Source organism: Squalius cephalus, assembly GCF_949319135.1.
Source record: "Squalius cephalus genome assembly, chromosome: 1".
Taxonomy (NCBI): domain Eukaryota; kingdom Metazoa; phylum Chordata; class Actinopteri; order Cypriniformes; family Leuciscidae; genus Squalius; species Squalius cephalus.
This window is the reverse complement of record NC_137122.1, coordinates 18764701-18778371: the sequence shown is the minus strand read 5'-3', so window position 1 is coordinate 18778371 and position 13671 is coordinate 18764701. Positions and strand designations below refer to the sequence as shown.

At 36.9% G+C, this 13671-nt stretch overlaps 1 long non-coding RNA gene across 1 annotated transcript; it reads right to left on the bottom strand.

Annotated features, from left to right (window-relative positions):
• Nucleotides 1-1309: 1309 nt before the first annotated feature.
• On the bottom strand, nt 1310-13183 carry LOC307169442. The gene is made up of 3 exons (XR_013823138.1): nt 12930-13183; nt 3150-3372; nt 1310-1361 (listed from the first exon to the last, which is right to left on the bottom strand). It is a non-coding gene; the product is annotated as an uncharacterized lncRNA (long non-coding RNA).
• Nucleotides 13184-13671: the final 488 nt, after the last annotated feature.

The window sequence follows — 13671 nt, the reverse complement described above, 5'->3', positions numbered from 1 at the left end:
CAGTGCTGATACACAGATAAATGTTTTGCCGCATTGATCACATGTGAATGGCTTCTCTCCGGTGTGGATCTTCATGTGTTCTTTAAGGTGTGAAGAATGACTGAAACTTTTCCCACATTGATCACATGTGAATGGCTTCTCTCCGGTGTGAACTCTCATGTGACGGTCAAGAGTATGTTTGTATGTGAAATTGTTTCCACATTGATGGCATTCATGCGGCTTCTCTCCAGTGTGGATCATCTCATGTGTTTTCAGATATGATGACTGACTGAATCTCTTGTCACAGTGTGAACACTTGTAAGGTTTTTCTCCAGTGTGGATCATCTCATGTGTTTTCAGAGATGATGAATGACTGAATCTCTTGTCACAGTGTGAACACTTGTAAGGTTTTTCTCCAGTGTGAATTCTCTCATGTGTTTTCAGATTGGCCAACTGACTGAATCTCTTGTCACAGTGTGAACACTTGTAGGGTTTTTCTCCACTGTGGATCTTCTCATGTGTTTTCAGAGAAGATGAATCACTGAATCTCTTGTCACAGTGTGAACACTTGTAAGGTTTTTCTCCAGTGTGGATCCTCTCATGTGTTTTCAGAGAAGATGACACACTGAATCGCTTGTCACAGTGTGAACACTTGTAAGGTTTTTCTCCAGTGTGAATTCTCTGGTGCAGTTTTAAACATTTCGCTGTCATAAAAGTCTTCTCACACTCAAAGCACATGTACTCTCTCACACCAGTGTGAATTTTTTGATGTACTTTTAAATGTTGCCGCAGTGAAAAACTCTTTCCACACACAGAACATGAATGTGGCTTCTCCTTCGTATGAACTGTCAGGTGGTTCTTCAGGTCTGATGCCCTAATAAATGTTTTGCTGCATTGATCACATGAGAACGGCTTCTCTCCGGTGTGGATCATCATGTGACAAGCAAGATTTCGTTTGTTTGTGAAACTCTTTCCACATTGATCACATGAGAACGGCTTCTCTCCTGTGTGGATTCTCATGTGTAATTTAAGCTTTTCTGATCGTATGAAACTCTTCCCACATTGATGGCATACATGCGGCTTCTCTCCAGTGTGGATCATCATGTGAAGCGCAAGATTTCGTTTGCATGAGAATCTCTTTCCACACTGATCACATGAGAACGGCTTCTCTCCAGTGTGAACTCTCATGTGACACTCAAGACTACATTTTCTTGTGAAACTCTTTCCACACTGAGTGCAGGTGAAAGATTTCTTGGCTCTTCTTTTCTTTAAAAATGTCTTTTTAGTCTTTGTGCGACTCAAAGGTTTTTCTCCAGGTTTGACATGATGTTCCTCCTCCACTTCACTCAGTTCTTCACTCTCATCGCTCTCTTCCATCAGGTCTGACATGAAAGAAAAAATTAATAAATTAAATTTTCAGTACATCAAAATAATTCAATGAGAGATATATAAAGTTAAAATGACATGAAATTGAGCCCTGATGTAATAGTAGAAAGTAGACAAATGTTATAAAATATTATGATAATTTGATGCCTTTTTTAAAATTGATTGAGGTAAATGAATGAGGTAAAATTATCTTCCAATTATTTTAAAAACATTATAGGTCCGAATCCCATGTTTCTTTAGCAAGAACTATTACATATATTTGATCAATGACACAATTATCTAACATGATATTAAAGGGGTGATGAACTGAGAAATAAAATTTTCCTTGAGCTTTTGACATATAAGAGGTCATCGTATTATAAGAATATCCTATAAGTTTCAGAACTGACAACTTCCTTGTTAATCCAATAAAAGCTTTTATTGACACCAGGCACAGCGAACGACAGGTTTTTCAAAGTGGGGAACTATGACGTCAAAGGGTGTCAAACACCGCCTCCGCAGAAGATTATCAACGCCTACTTCAACACTGCCTGTTTAGCCCCACCCACCGATTCACGCATTACATGAAACTTATTATAATATGCAAAACTGTTATCCAATCATAGCAGTGGGCGTTTACTTCCAAGTCTTCAATGCGGCACGCCCATAAAAACGAGCGTTCAGGAGCTAGGCTCAAAACCAGGGTAGAAAATAGCCTATGACTTATTCATTTTGATGTTGTTGAATGTAAAAACTAAGCGAACGTCATAAGTTGACCTCAGTCAACAATATAAAAACATTTAAAAAGTCAGCATTAAAATATACAATATTGCCATATTTTGACACCAACTTTGAGATTAATATTTATTTTACTAAAAATGTTTGAATTACAGGTATTAATGGCCGTTCACATTAGACTTTTCCTTCATTGACTTCTATTCATATACCTGTTAAAGTGTGACACCAGAAACACAAGCTCAAGTGAATAACCCTGTGAGAAATAACACAAGCGTTTAGCATTCAAGTGGAGTGGATTATTAGTTATTTGTTGAATTTATGTTTGTAAAAAAGCTGCCGCAGAATGTGATGTCATTTCACGACCACTGCAGTTGTCTGTAGAAATTTCCCATGCTCAAAGTGTAGAGCGGCCGCGGCTTTAACTAGTTTTAAATTGAAAAATTGTATTAGCTTTATCTGTGTCCTACTTGTTTCACTCAACCCTGTAACTCCTGACATGATTTTCCTTCTTTTGAAAACAGAGCATTTCTTAAAATTGTGACACTCAGGAAGTGCCATTATCTGGGCTCGTTCTACTGCATGATGGGAGGACAAGAAAATAATCTATATCCATTCTCTGTTTTACACAAACGGTACAGTGTTGAATCATCAATCCTGTTACCAAAGTCATGTAAGAAGAATCTCTATAACTATGAATAACTTGTATGATATTTGACAAATACAACTTTATCAGTAACTTGGTGTTTACTGATTATTCCTAAAAAAATATGTAATTTTGTAAACAATGTTGAAAATGACTAAAATTCATGTAACTTTGTTGCAAATTGGGAACCAGATATAAAAGAGTTGTAATATAAAAGTTAAAATAGTATTTAGCTTGATCTGATGTTGACAATCAATATAAAAATGTCTCAAACCTCCCTTTACTGATCATTTGTTGAAAAAAAAACAAGAACATTCTGTACCATTTCATAGTTTACCTGTTTATCTAAATGTGAAGAAGTGCTTGAATGTTTCTAACATGAATGTTCTTCAGCATCATGAATGAATGAAGAATAAACACCAACCTCTTTGTTCTTCAGGATCTTCAGTGTGTTTCATTCTGCAGGGTTCTGGATCACTCATGTTCTCACTGTCCTCTTTAATAAACTCAGTCTTTGCAGATTTCAGCTCTTCCTGATGCTCTGATGCTCGTCTTCACTTGTAGCTGATGGGAATTTACAGCATTTATTGCCGAACTGCTGTGGGAGGAGCTTAATTGATGATGTAATTGGTGTAGGAGGAGCTGATCTGCCCAAAATCAAAAACATATCAATTAGCCTACTGAGTATGTTATTATAATAAATTACACTTCTATGCAACATATAAATATCACTTCTAAAATATTATGATCATTTGCAGAATGCCTTTTTATAAATTGATTATATGTCCTTGAAACTTTCAATGAGGTAAATCTATCTTCCAATTATTTTATTTTTTTAAACATTATAGGCAGAAATCCCATGTTTCTTTAGCAAACACTTTTAAATATATTTGATTTGATAAATGACTCAATTATCTAACATGATATTAAAATTAAAATATACAATACTGCCATATGTTGACACCAACTTTGAGATTTATATTTATTTTACTAAAACGTTTAAATGATTAATGGGCGTTCACACTAGACTTTTTCTTCATTGACTTCTATTCATGCGAATGTGAAAGTGGGACACCAGAAACACAAGCTCAAATGAATAACCCTGTGAGAAATAACACAAGCGTTTAGCATTCAAGTGGAGTGGGTTGTTTATTTTATTATTATTTATTATATGTTGAACTTATGTTTGTATATATGCCTTTATGTCTGTCTATCTATTCATCCTACAGTAACTGATGCCAATCCATTCATTATTTGTATGGCTAATCCTAACATTATTCTGTTTCATCATTAAAAGACAGGTATCTAGAATTAAAGAAAATAATCTAAATAATTTAAATTCTTCCAAATATAAAAATAATGGTAAAAACAGTTAAAATCATAAACTCAGAAATAAAGGTACAGTATAGTTACCAACAATTACCCAGTCTATTGACACCAATGAAATGAGCTTTAAGTGGCCATTTACAGGAGATCTGAAGACATCAGCATAATAAATGAGGTGAAAACAGGAACTATTGTCATGAAATAAAGAGTGTTTTCAGCAGATCTGTTAATATTGATGAGCCTCAGACTATCAACAGTCATTCAACAAGCCATTCAGGATCATCATCATCAGATCATCTCACTTTATTCTGAGTGTTTGCTGTTAGAAACACATTATTTGAGTCAGATAGATGACAAAAGACTATAAAACTGCTCAATTGAAAGATTACTGTTATTTCTCACACTATGGCATGGATAAAACATCACCATGACACTTATCTTCTTCAACCACTACAGAAAAATAATTACAGCAACATAATATGTCCAAATTAATCTAAATATTTGATCTTATGATAACTACACTAATCGCTAGTAGTTAGATCATTTGTTCCAAATATTCCAAGAATAAAACGCTATTCATATTTATTAGTATTAATTCAATGCCTCACGTGGCTTATAGGCTCAATGTAAAGCATTTAGCAGTCTATGTTCCAGTATGACCCTTGATTTTTGATTGATTTGATTATCACTTAATTTATTTGAGATCGATTCCCATCAATTCCCCTCACTGATCTCAAACTTTGACTTTTGATTTGACGAGACAATCACACAAACGAACACAAAATCGCTCAGGTCTGAATGAACTCAACATATTCTCCTCATGCTCGCTGCTGCTGCACTAAATCCCAGCTAACACAAATACGTGACTGTTACGTAACTGCAACGTAATCTGGTGACCAAACTTTCGTCGTGGCGACGTAATTAGTTACGTCGTGGCAACCGGAAAAGTGAAATTCCTGGATTCGTTGTCACGACGTAACTTTGTAACGTTGTCAGCAGGTAACGGCGACGTCGTGGCAACGTTGTGGATCGACAGTCGTGTGTTGGTAACCAGTTGGTCATTTTAGTTTTTAATAATATGGGCGGACATGCAGTGGTCTAATTTAACTTGTCCTCATTGGCCCAAAACTATTTTAGAGACTTTTTCAACGACATATGAACGATATACAGACTCAAAATTTGGTTAATTCAGTTCATTTACTATAGAACAAAGCACAAACAGCAAAAACAGTTTGCAAACAGGTTATACATTTAAATGAACAAGATTTTCCTCAAAAGCTTGAACATCAAACTACTCCTACACGTCTTCATTTTGGTGGCCCTAATAACAAAGCAAGAATAAGAAAAGAAAAATGCAAGAAAAAAGAACAGTTGAGTGTTTTCCCATTTAACATTTAAATACACAAAGCAATTAGCACTGAAAGATAGAATCTGTATAAGCAGACAGTTTTGTTTAAAAATCGCTTGTATATTTTTCTAAACATTGTCACAAAGTTATGTTGTGGCAAGTGCATTATTTCCTTTTAAAATAATTTGGTAACTTAATGACATGTATCACTATATTCTATAAAACCTTAGTTTGAAATCATTTTTTTTGTACATTTAATAATACATTTGCTTTTCTTCTTCTGAAGTCATAATTACAATGTCCTTTTTTTTTTTTAACTAGGAAACTAGGCCTATTGATTATTCCTGAAGGCAGCATTAAACTCCTAAAATGTCAGGTGGTGGTGCAACTGTCCGAACAAATAAACAGATTAAGAAAACAATTTAAAATGGTGTCTTAATAATAACAAAATAAAAACTATTCCATCATTTTAGGTTTGAAGCCTTTCATTTAATTGTTTTTTATAAATATCAGTAGTTTTAAAGCTGTTGAGATAATTGAGAAACTTTTGTCCGCCATTTGTATATTCTCAAATGTTATTATGAATTTACAAGGTAATAACAGTAAACATGATAATGCATCATCCAGAGGAGCCTAACTGATCTCTTTTGCAGAGTGAAAAAAGTTTGTAGAGCTCTTTCAAATACTGATAAAAACTGCTAATTTCAAGTATGGGTAGGTTGGTGGTACACTTTCCATGTCAGGTGGTACAACTACAATACATAATATTTTTGCTGTACCACCTGACATAACTTAAATTAGTTTCAACACTTTAAAATATCATTTAACATCTGAAAATTGTTTAAACACATTGTCTTCAAGAGTGTTGATGTCATTAGAAGTCTTCCCAAGTGAGGCTGGATCCGAACTGGAGCTGCTGTAATCTCTAGTAAAATATGCTGAGCATCCTGAGGTAGAAACAGGGAGACAACAGGAGAAAGATTAGCATTGCTGCTGTTCAGACGTGGCAGACGTGTTTGCTCGCTCCACTTTTGAATGCCGTATTTTCTTTTATCTTTGTTTGTTTTTTGCTTTTTTTGTAATGCATAAATGTGATGCAATTTTAACATATAACAGGCAAGCATTACTGGACATTGCAAATTCAGCCAACCGCTTTAAATGTACTGCTGTTATACCACTGGAGCTACAACTCTTTACTCGCTCCCGAAACTCTCGCCACCACTCCCGGGTAGGCCTGGAAGCACCGAGTCTGGGTGAGGAGGCTGATCCGAGGAGAGTGCTCCGGAGACGGCGACGCAAGCGAGGCAAGAGGGGAGGACTCCATGTTAGGCTAAAAGCCCGTACTAACCGGCCACCACTACCCAGTCTTTTATTAGCTAACGTGCGATCTTTAGAAAATAAATTGGACGAGCTGAGAGCAAGGATTACATCACAACGGGAAGTAAGAGAGTGTTGTGCTCTGATTTTTACCGAGACCTGGCTCTCAGAGAAAGTACCGGAATCCTCAGTCCAGCTACAGACTCACTCCGTGCACCGGGGAGATCGGACTGCAGCCTCTGGTAAGACCAAAGGGGGAGGAGTGTGTGTGTTCATTAATAATTCATGGTGCAAAAATATACAGACTGTTCATAAACACTGCTCACCAGATGTGGAGTTTTTAATGCTGAAGTGTCGCCCATATTATCTGCCGAGGGAATTCACTGCTGTGTTTTTAGCTGCTGTTTACATCCCTCCGCGAGCTAACTCCGCGGCAGCACTCGGAAGGCTTCATGATGTTTTTAGTGCATTAGAGACGGCTAACCCCGATGCTGTTTTTATTGCCGCTGGTGATTTTAATCAGTGCAATTTACGGACTGTGCTCACAAAATATTATCAACATGTGAACATTCCTACCCGTGATAAAAACACATTAGATCATGTCTACAGTAATATACGTTGTGCATACAGGGCTGCACCACGCCCCCATTTTGGACTCTCAGACCATATTTCTTTGTTTATGTACCCGGTCTATAGACAAAGACTCAAACAAACAAATCCTGTCATCAAACAAATTAAGCACTGGACTCCACAGACTGAGGTCATTCTGCAGGACTGCTTTGCACTGACAGACTGGGATGTGTTTAAAGTTGCAGCTACCCAGGAGGATCTTTCTGTCAACATCCAAGACTATACCGAGTATGTGACTGGGTATATTAGCACTTGTGCTGATAACATCATACCCACCATAAAAGTCAGGAAGTTCCCAAATCAGAAGCCTTGGATAAATGGCCAGGTACGAAACATGCTGCATGCACGGTCTTCTGCATTTGCATCTGGCAATGATACAGAGTATAAAGCTGCAAAGTATGGACTGAGAAGAGCCATAACAGCAGCCAAAAGAAATTACAGAGAGAAGCTGGACAGTTTCTACTCTACTGCTGATTCTGGACGGATGTGGCAGGGACTGCAGCATATCACAGACTATAAGACCATCACGGGTACTATCAGCTCTACGGACAGCTTGCCGGATGAACTAAACCTTTTTTTTACTCGTTTTGAGACTTCTAGTGTCCACACAGAGTGGAGTCATCCACACATCCAGACAACTCAACACTCCTCTCCCCCTTTTACGGTTTCATCAACTGTGGTACTCAAAGCACTGAGGAGGATTAATCCTCGCAAGGCAGCAGGACCGGACAACATCACTGGGCGGACCCTCAGAGCTTGTGCCACAGAGTTGACGGATGTATTTACATCAATTTTTAACTTTTCCCTCTGTCAGAGAATTGTTCCTACTTGCTTTAAAACCACAACTATTGTCCCCGTTCCTAAGAAGAGCTCGCCAACCTGCCCGAATGACTATAGACCAGTAGCACTCACATCAATCATTATGAAGTGCTTTGAGAGAGTGGTGCTGGCCCACATTCAGAGCAGTATGCCGGAGACATTGGACCCCATGCAGTATGCATATCGCTCAAACAGATCCACCTCAGATATAATTTCCGATGCTCTTCATATTTCACTTTCTCATCTGGAAGATAAGGATACATATATTCGGATGCTGTTTATTGATTATAGCTCCGCCTTCAATACGGTCATCCCGCAGAAACTCACATATAAACTGTTTACACTTGGATTACATCCTAACCTGTGTGACTGGCTCCTGAACTTCCTGACGGGCAGATCACAGTCGGTCAGGATTGGGAATAGGACCTCAGCTCCTATCATTACAAAAATGGGCACCCCCCCAGGGGTGTGTTCTTAGTCCTATCCTCTACTCACTGTTTACACATGACTGTGTTGCCTCCCACAAAGACAACGTTATTTTAAAGTTCGCTGACGACACTGTAGTAATAGGACGCATCACTGGCGGGGACGAAACAGCCTACAGGAGGGAGGTGGCCAGTCTCGTTACATGGTGTAAGGATAACAATCTTACTCTAAACACAGATAAGACAAAGGAGATGATAGTGGATATGAGGAAAAAGAGCAGAACTCATCAGTCACTATTCATCAAAGACCTGGAAGTAGAGAGGGTGAGCAGTTTTAAATATCTCGGGGTCCATATTAGTGAAGACCTTACCTGGACACTGAATACAACACAACTTGTCAAGAAAGGACAACAACGACTGTACTTTCTGAGGAGACTTAGGAAGTTTGGTATGTCAACTAAGATTCTTAAGAACTTTTACAGCTGTGTTGTGGAGAGCGTTTTTACAAGTTGCATCACTGTGTGGTATGGAAACACAACTACTAAGGACCGTAAACGTCTGCAGAGAGTAGTGAAGACGGCTGAGAAGATCGTCGGGACTTCGCTGCCTACTTTGCAGGCCATTTACCATTGCAGAGTCCAAAGGAGGGCTGTTTCCATCATTAAAGACCATACCCACCCCCAGCATAGACTGTTTAAACTTCTACCGTCCGGTCGGAGGTACAGCAGTGTGAGATGCAGAACCTCCAGACTCATGAACTCATTTTATCCATCAGCCATCAGACTTTTAAACAGATAAGCCAGAGTTTAATAACTATAACAACCGCACATCTGTTGCAGTTATTTCTGGTACTATCAAGGAGCTGCACTTAAATTGCACTTTAAAAATTGCACTTTAATATAAATTTGCACATTGCATATGCACTTTTTTTTAATACTTTTATAGCCTAATTTTTATCTTTATGACATTCTTTTTAAAAATTTTGCTGTGTGTATGTCTGTGTCTTTATTAATGTATTTTGCTGGGCATTCAATGTGGACAGCAAAGAAAGAATTTCATTGTACATGGAAATTCTATTTCCTGATTGTGCATATGACAATAAAAGCTTTGACTTTGACTTGACTTGACTTCATATTATTTCAGGCAAAAGATGGTCATGTGCACTTTTTACTATTTCATCATATAGTGCAAGATTATGAGATGTGTTAATTGAATGCTTGGCTAAAGAGATGTCTTTAATTTAGATTTAAATTAGGATAGTGTTTCTGGGCCCCAAATATTATCAGAAAGGTTATTCTAGAGTTATTCCCTTACATTCTATTGAATTAATAGGAAATCATCTGATTTTAAAAAGAAAACATGGCCTCACGAGTCAGCATTTTAATATTTGAATACTATACATTCTTACAATGCAAACGTCCTAAACATTTCTGAGTATTATCAATGTTGAAAACAGTTGTGCTGATTAATCTTTTTGTGTAAACCAATGTAAAAGTTTAATCCATTTTCTTTTTTCTCTCTCCAGGATTCATTGTAAATAGACCCAACATATACACTACTGTTCAAAAGTTTGGGTTCAATAGAGTAAAAATAAAAATCATATTTTATTCAGCAAGGATGCATTAAATTGACCAGAAGAGAGAGTAAAGATTTCTGTTTCAAATAAATGATGCTTTTTTTTTTCTTTCATTCATCAAATAACCCTGAAAAACACAAAAATATGAAGCAGCACTGCTGTTTTCAACACTGATAATAATCTTAAATGTTTCATCTACGTTTTTAGTTTTACTTATTCACTTATTCATATTGCTCATACAGTTTCACTTAAGTTTGGATGTCAAAACTTTCTTAAAATAAATTAAACAAATAAATGTAAATGTAAATATGAGAATTTAAAATAACAGATGCATGGTGATGTACAGTAGGTGACAAAATATTGTGAGAAAATGGATATGAAGTTATTTAATGAGCTTCCTCACTTCACCTGTTTCCAACTTCTCTGGCAGCAGCTTTCTTCAGAAATATTGAAATCGTGGAGCTTCCCTCTGTTGTAGAAGGATTATTTTGTTGATGCTGAAATCACAGAACTAGTTTTATCAATTTGTGTTTACCATTGAGCTAGTTTCAGCCAATTTTCACACTCCATGTAACGTTAAGTGACGTCATCGAGTACGTTTATGTTAAATAAATTAGCTCACTTCCAAACTAACTTATTTTTTTACAAAACTATCAAAACCTCTCATCTACCCATAAGATGTGATTAAAATCCTAAACTTTCATATCAAAAGCTCAAGCTATGAAGTTAGCATAACGTTATCTCTTCTGAAAACGGTTGAGATGCTAACGGACTTTTTCCTAAGACACTAAACCATTTCTATAAAGCAAATATTCAACAGAAGCGTATCAATTACAAGTACGAGAAGTGTCAAGAACAGTTGTGTGTATTATTTGTGTGATTTTAGAGACTAAACTCACCTGAAAGCAGTGAAAACAACAGCGAGAGACGGAGTTCTGCCGCTTTGTCATTTGCAGTCAGTGGGGCGGTCGGTGACGCGCCGTTTCTATGGCAACTCATCTCCGCTCCAGTGTTTGATAGAGGTGGGCGATACTGCAAATTTCGGTATCGATCCGATACCAAGTAAATACAGGGCCAGTATCGCCGATATCGATACCGATACCAATACTTTTTCATTTTAAAAGCATGCACTTGAACTTGTATGCACTTTCCTGTGCTAGAGCAGTGTGTCATGATTTATGAGGTGAATGCATCATTAATATGCTAAATCTGAATATGTTTTCATGACTACTAAATATTTTGTGATTTGTGCTCTCAACTCGCCTGTAATTAGTCAGTGACTTTTACAAAACTACCCTAATTATAGTAAAAGTACTATTGTACACTAGCCTACTGTTCAAAAGTTTGGGGTCTGTAAGATTTTTAATTCTCTTCTGCATTTATCAAAAATACAGTAAAAACTGTAATATTACAATTTAACATAGGCAATCTGTTTTCTATGCCATAGTAAACTGTAATTTATTAATGTGATCAAAGCTGAATTTTCGGCATCATTACTCCAGTCATGATGATATTTCATTTTAATATGCTGATTTGCTGGTCAGGAAACATTTCTTATTATTATTAATGTTGAAAACGGTTTCATATTTTTGTGGAAACCATGATACATGCAACATTATTTGATGAACAAAGTTGAAAGAACAGCATTTATATGAAGTAGATTTTTTTTAACAGTGAAAAACCCTTGACTGTCACTTTTGATCAATTTAATGCATCGATCCTTGTTGAATAAAAATATTAATTTCATTAAAAAATCTTACTGACGTCAACATTTTGAAACGTTATGTACACTTTTGGTTTGTTTATTGCGAAATAACTCCCGATTGTTTATCTGTCATCTAAGCAAGGCTTCGTTTCTCAAACACACTGGTCCTGTGAGCTCAGCGAAGCGCATCGAACGCTCTCTGTGATTGATTGGTTTCGTCTTGTATCCAAATGACTAGGAGAAAAAGTTCTCCTACACAATTATCTGCTAACGTTCGCTTATTTTTTCACTTAGAAGCTTATTTTACGCACTGAATTGCGTGATAAATTAATAAAAATGACTGGTAAAAAAAACACACATTTGGATCGATATTTTTATGTGAGGATCGATCCTTTTCGATACCACGTCGGTATCGATAGTATCGATACTTCAGATCGATCTGCCCACCTCTAGTGTTTGAGGGCGACTCGAAGGTTCACGCGCACGCCCATTAAAAAGTCAAAGCCACGCAACATTTACAAACATAAACATCTAAAATTATAACCTTACTTGAATAAAATGAACGTATTTCAAACGTACAGTACGGAATACTAAACAAACAATTGAAACAAATAAAATATTTCATAGAAATGCAGTCTGATAAGATGGTAATGAAATTACGGGCCCGTGACGTTGCAGTTCCGTTGCCAGTAAATCATGAAATTACCAAGTTATTACGAATAGAGTACGTATCTGGAACGTAGTTGGTTATCTTATAACGTTAGGAGGACGTACTGACGGCGTTGTGGTTTGGTAATATGATGGTAATGAAATTCCGAGCATACGACGTTGTAGTTACGTTGTCAGTTGGTAAGTCATGAAATTACCAAAAAGTACGAATAAATTACGTAACTGCGACGTCGTGTGTTAGCTGGGATGTTTAAGACGCCAGAAAAGACGCACAAGTATCGCGCTGATCGATGCAAACAATACAGAAATGAGCTCGTCGCTTAATCAAACTGTATTTAATTGTGTTTGATGGTTTTGTAAATGTGAGAAATACCGTGAACTGCTCTTACCTCAGAAAACTTCGACATTTGAGTAAAGTTGGCAGTAAATTCACAGATTCGAATTTCCCGGGTCAATAACTCGTGAGCTAAACGTTGTTACTGCACAAATAACACCTCTTTTTATTCGTAGTAATGTAGACAAGCAGCTACAACTTAATTTTCCTCCAAACGAGCTTTCCCTCGCAGTGGACAAAATACATTGATCTCTATGCGCAGGCGGCACAGAGACAGATCCGAAGGGACCGTCTGCAAAGTGCTAAACCCGAAAAGCGTTACTACGAAAACAGTCTATAACTTCACTGTCACACACTAGTGTCAGTGTCACTGTCATCAAATTCAGTTCACACATCACTGCCGTCCTGATGGTTATACTGTAACACTTATTTTTAGAAATACCAGTAGGCTACATCTGTCCTTGAATTGCTACAGTGAATAAAGTAATTTCTTCCAAAAATTTCTAAAACTGGCTCATAGTCGATTTCTGTGAGTTGTTCTGTAAAGGAATATGTCATTCATTATAGGTTCTCAGATATTTTTTTCTTTAGTCACCCAGAGAAAAGAAAATGGCTTCCTCCATACAGCAACTATGTGGTGGGGCGGGACTTCGACATAAACTTCACGTAATTGGGCAATAAAATGTCAGTCATCTCACTGACATGCACTTCTTTTTGGTTTTATAATTCCTTACACTCTTTACTAATTTCTGGTTATTTTATTATTTTAACAACTCTTTAATTAATTCCTTTTTGTA